At 52.2% G+C, this 5,854-nt stretch overlaps 1 long non-coding RNA gene across 1 annotated transcript in view; it reads right to left on the bottom strand.

Annotated features, from left to right (window-relative positions):
- Positions 1 to 4,734, bottom strand: part of LOC107305803 — a 13,904-nt gene extending 9,170 nt beyond the window's left edge. The window contains exon 1 of the long non-coding RNA XR_004305530.1: positions 4,584 to 4,734. This is a non-coding gene — a long non-coding RNA (uncharacterized LOC107305803). The remainder of the gene's footprint in view (positions 1 to 4,583) is intronic.
- Between the last annotated feature and the right edge of the window lie 1,120 nt (positions 4,735 to 5,854).

The following is a 5,854-nucleotide window of genomic DNA, read 5'->3' as shown; positions in this document are numbered from 1 at the left end:
GTTATTTCTAGGACAGTTACCAATTACATTGTTCTCTACCTTTTCTTTCAGATCTGGCCCCAGTCTCAATTGTTAACCAGGAAGAAAATCTCGAGAGCAGCCTGCAGGAGGTTGTGGAGATGAAAGATGATGTAGATGAAGATCGAGGCGGTGCAAGCAGATGAGAGCTTGTAGCATGGCAAGGCAGCGTATCCTGGGTAGAATCAACGGGCGGCATGAAGGACAGGTGAGGGACATGTCCCGCTTGCTCGGCGCGGGGCCTCTGGCGAGCTGCTGGTGGCCAAATGTCGGGGCCGCGGAGGTTCCGTGACGGAAAGCTTCCGGGTCGCTCCGTACCCAGTAGGCGCTTGACGGGGGGGCAGAGCCCAGGTTGGCGGCGAAAGAGCAGGTGCTCGTGTCGAGGGACAGCCCTGCAGGGTCTCTTGATTGCAACGAAGACGGTGTGCGAGGGGTGGAACGGACCGGCTCGCGGAGGCGTCACTGGCGATTCAGCCGGGACGCGGTGGGAAGCCGAATGTCTGGATGATCTCGCGGGAGGTTGTATTATTTAGGACGAGGGGACAGGCCGCCAGTGTGGAAGTGGTGGAGTTGCTCTTTATGTGAAAGGAACAGCATGGATGTCCAGGCCTTGCCAAGGCTGCACGATGAATGGTGAAGTTTATTGGTGAGGCTGGGGGCAGGCTGTGTTTAGTGACGCCTGATTAGGGAGCGAGGAAGCTGAAGAGGCCTCACGGCGCTGAGTGGCATCCGTGATTGCAGGCCAGTAGAGTTTCTCCTCAAGGAGTGCACCACTGTGAATACTTGCCTCAAAATCGAGCACTTGCAGGCACACACGGCCCAGAAGTTGTTTGCCGGTGCGTGGTGGCTACTTTTGGCAAAGTATGAGGTGCCCCTGAGGAGACGTGTGCTGCTGGACCCTTGACTCTCTGAGACTAGAAATTGGGAAAGAGGATCAGACTCAGGGGGGGCACGAATGTCATTGGAAAGGCAGTAATGAAAAACAAGTGGAAAGGTCTCTGGACAGTTGTAAAGAATAAACAGGATTGTTGTCAGGGATGCGGGGATGCTATAAGGGAAAGCTAATGACGCACTGGAAATCATAGGCAGGTGACTTCCAGTCTAGGCACCACGAAGGACTATTTGTATAGTCAGTAGCATAAAGGAAGCTGGAGCAGTGCTCTGCTGCTGAATGAGGTTGGAATGACCAAGTAATGGAGGACCCAGAAGTGGACAGGGTTATGAACATCTTTTACTTCACTCACCTGTCCTGCTAGTCGCCCTTGAGGTATCCAGGCCCTGGGAAAAGAGCCTTGGGAAAGGCAAGTCTTCCATTTGGTCAAGAGCGATTGATCGAGGTATTCCAGTGCGTATTCAGTGACACAGTCCTGAGGCAGATGGTGCAGCTCATGTGCTAAGGAGTGGCGAACTTGGTGCCAAAGTGCTTCTCGATCATATTTCAGAGGTATGCGGGACGGAACAGGTGCATGAGGTCGTTTCTCAGAGGCCAATGTTCATCGATTCTAAAGGGCCAGGAAGGCAAGTCTTGGAACTGGAAGCCGTCGCCTCAGACTCTGTGCCTAGAAGGTGCAAGAGAACTGAGATTGGTGCCATCGGATTGGAGGCTGTGGGGCTGGTCGTGGCCATGCCAGGGTGTTCAATCTGTGGGTTAGCAGAGAAGTTAGCAAATCAGAAGCTTCAATTCTAGAATGGCAAATTCCAGATCTTCAGGGAGTCTGTCACGACCTGGGAATCTGTCAACAGACTTCAGAAATGGAGTGAGCGGCAGTCTTCAAGGAGCATCTATAGGCGCTCTCCAGGTGTAGGATCAGAGGAAGTGTGGAGAGACCGTGTGCCAAATGGAGGATATGCTGGACATGTTTAGCAGTGGGCAGAGGAAGCCATTGATGAGTTCTGAAGGATCACTCAGATATTATATAAATATTGTTAATATATGTATTAAATAAAACTTTGGGCATACAATATGGATGGTTGGAAACATATTCCTGTGCCACATGTCACCACAAATTTACAATCCTGGGTCTGGAAAATGAAGGTTTTGGGAACATGGCACCCCAAAAGGAATTGGAACCGACAGTGGGACTCATTCCTGAAAATAGGACCTAAACACCTGAGCCAGAAAGCATGGCATCCACACATCCCATATCGTGGACAGCCTCAGGGAAAATGGAACAATGTAATGGACTGATAGGGGCTATATGGAGAGCAATGGGTGCTGGAACACTCAAACATTGGATACACACTTAGCAAAACCCACTTGCTTAGTCAATGCTGTGGATCCATCTGCCAGCCAAGCTGGTCCTGCCCAGTCCAACATCCTGGGCACTGCAGAAGAAGATAAAGTCCCTGCAGTGCACCCTACAAACATGCTGGGCGGGACAGGCTGGGTTATTCCAGCCTCAGACCAAGGCCAGCCCATCGCTGAGGATGCTTTTGCTCAAGGAACTGAGTGCATGTGGTGGGTAATGTGGAAGGGAGGGAACATCCTGTGTGTGCCTCAAGGGGCCTTGATGTTGGGTGAGAACAGTCAGTACTTGGAACTAATTAGTGATACTAATTGCTATATGATACTGGCTTGGCATCATTACTAGGGTTGATATTTGCCTTATCAATGGTCTCAGAGCAATTTTAGTCTTCCGGTGCTTCATCCCTGAAAGTGGTTTTTCTCAAATGTGCGGGCAGCCAAAAAGCAAAGGTGTGATACAAGGCATGACTGTGAACGGAGGGATCTTTCCATCTGGTAGGAGAGATCTTATATGAGTCTGGTAAGGAAACACGCTCATTGTTTTAGTTCAAACCCCTCAGTGCAATACCAAAACTGCTGTGGGCTTCAAAATGCCCCAGTCTCTTGACTGCTGTCTCTTCCTGCATAGAATCATGGAATCACATAATGGTTTGGGTTGGAAGGGACCCTTGTGACCACCCCATTCTAGCTCCATGTTATAGGCAAGGACACCTCCCACTAGATCAGGTTGCTCAAAACTCCATCCAGCCGAGACTCTGATGCCTTTAGGCAGCAGACATCCACATCCACAACCATTCTGGGCAACCTGTTCCAGTGTCTCACCACCCTCACAGTAAAGAATTTATTCCTTATATTTAGTCTAAATCTATCCTCTGGAAGTTTAAAATCATTTCCCCTTGTCCTGTCACTATATGCCATTATAGAAAGTCCTTCCACAGCCTTCACATAGGCTCCTTCAGGTTCTGGAAGGCTGATGTCTGGGAGGTCTCCCCGGAGCCTTCTCTTTTATTGGCTAAACAGTCACAACTCTCTCAGCCTGTCCTCACAGTGGAGGTGCTCTAGCCCAGATGATCAGAGGATCATCTTCATCGTCTTCTTCTGAACTCACTCTAACATCTCCATGTCCTCCCAGTGTTGGGGTACCCTGAACTGGACACAGTACTCCAGGTTGGGTCTCACAAGAGCAGAGCAGAGGAGCAGAACCTGCTCCCCCAACCAGCTGGTTACAGTTCTCTTTACGGAACCCAGGATGTAACTGGCCTTCTGGGCAGCACACGCACATTGCTTGCTCACTTTGAATCTATCATCAACCAGCATGCCCAAACCCTTCTCCCCAAGGTTGATCTCAACTAATCTCTGCCCAACCCATATCTGTGCTTGGGACTGTCCCAACCCAGATGCCAGACCTTGCACTTGACCTGATTGAACTTCATGAGAATGTCATAGCACCATATCTAAAGCCTGTCCAGCTTCATTTGTATAGCATCCCTTCCCTCTAGTAAGTCAAATGCACTACTCAGCTGGTAGGTGTGGCCAGCACCCAGTGCATACCATGCCAAGTCCAGTGTTTTTTAATGAGAGCTCCATGCTCCAGGCCCAATATCAGCTCTGGTGTCGGCTCCCAGCACTGCTGGCAGCACAGCTCGCATTGATTTTGGGTCACTCAAAGAGATCTGGGGTATAGTTTAGCCAGCACCAGTGACATGTGGCAGAGGAGCAGGAGGAGTGTGCTATTTCTGCATGCTCCTGGCAGAGCTGTCCCTGACAGCTTTCCTTGCATGCTGTGGGGATCAGAGCCCTCCCTCCATGCTCTGTGCCCCGCACACAGCCCCTGCACTTGGTAGGCAAGACTACCCTGTCTTCTCTTCCCCCTTTATTTCCTAAGCATCCTTCCCAGCCCACTTCCCAAACAGGTGCAGTCTCAAAGCCACTGAGTGCCATCAGCAGCAACTGCAGTGGCACAGAGGATGTGGTGACACGAGTGTCATTGCTGGCACTGTCAAGACCAATGGTAGAGGGGACAGGAGGGGAGAGAGGAACTGGGATGCAGTGAGGGGACATGGGAGCCAGAAGAGCAGCCCAAAGGAACATAGAGCCAGAGTACATCTGAGGCAAAGCTTTATTGAGAGGAATGTCACAAGCTGTGTCAGCAGTCCAGCTTTGTTGCTGATGTGGGACTTGCGGGGCCATCCTCACTCCTTCACTGTGTGCGAGTGAAGATGTGGTTGCCAACCCTGTGGGAGAGAGAGGAGCTGTAAGGTGGGAAGTGCATGGCCACTGGGTCATTGCCAGGGACCGTGTGCCTCTGCCCTGGGCTCACCTGGTGGCTTTCCAGTCATCATCAGTGTCATCAGCATTCGACCGCAGCAGCCACATGGTCTTCAGGACCTCCTTCCCTCTCCTGTCCATGAAGCACTGGCCCGTGAAGACAGTGGTGGACTCTGTGGGAAAGGGGCAGATGAGGGGAGTGGGGTCAAGGGCTCCACGCAGGGCAGGGCAGTGCCAGAGCTGTGGTCCCTCTGCCTTGGAGACAACTCATCTGAGCTCTCCCTGCACTCTGGGGACAGCCCCAGCACCTTCCCTGCACCGGCAAGGAGACTTCGGGGACGCAGGTTCCATACAAGCTCTGAGGAAGGGAATGGGCTCTGCCCTGGCGGACACAGAGGCAGGGAATCACTGGGGGACAGCATGGCATGGCTGGAATCATCAGGGGCAGCAGCCAAGAGGGGGAGGGACTCAATCAGGGATACCATAGGATTGGCAGGATAGCAGCTGGGTCATCATGGGGCAATGGCAGGAGAACAGTTGGTATACTTGGGGGAAGGTAGCCGTAGGAGCAGGGACATTGCAGGGAGCTGCAAGAAAGAAATCACCGTAAAGTTTGGAGCGGAACTATGAAGCCCAAAGTGGGCTGATCATCGTCTGTTGATGCTTGACCCGGAGCCCAGATATTGACTCCATGATGTTTTGTGGTACGTCATCTACAGGTGTTACATAGGTGCCACTGAATTCACCGCTGTCGCTCACATCCCGTGTTCATGTTGAGCCCAGGTCGTGGTCCGTTTCCAGTCAGCAAGCCACTGGGGATGAAGCAAAGGACTCAGAGCTGGGCAGGTGTCAAGTCGTGGGCAGCTGGAGCGTGCAACCCATCCCAGGCCCCCATCCCGTACCTGTCTTGACAGAGAGGCAGGAGCCAGCTGAGCCAGGCTGAGCAGCAGCAGCAGCGGAGGAGGCTGTGGCACCATCTCTGCAGGCAGGTGGACAAAGCTGGGGTGCTCCTTGCAGGACTCACTGCTCCTGCACGCTCATCGCTCGCCTTTTTATTGTCCTGGTCAGCAGGCTTTTTCTTCCCAGGCAATCTAAGCAATGGTGGCTCCACGCTCACATTTACAGTTGTGGGCACAATCCCAAAATACGCTGCAAAATCTCTTTAGGAAGCTTTCCTTCCTTAGTGCCCTGGCACAAGAGCTACTCCATCTGCAGTGTTGTGAATCAGAAAGAAAGGTAGAGATCGGCAGGCTACAACCAGGACCTGCTTGGTCACACTGGACAGCAGGAAGAAAGGGCACAGGCAGAGGGATCAGGGAACAG

This window comes from Coturnix japonica, chromosome Z (genome assembly GCF_001577835.2).
Source record: "Coturnix japonica isolate 7356 chromosome Z, Coturnix japonica 2.1, whole genome shotgun sequence".
In the NCBI taxonomy this organism is placed as follows: domain Eukaryota; kingdom Metazoa; phylum Chordata; class Aves; order Galliformes; family Phasianidae; genus Coturnix; species Coturnix japonica.
This window is presented reverse-complemented; position numbering and strand designations above follow the sequence as displayed.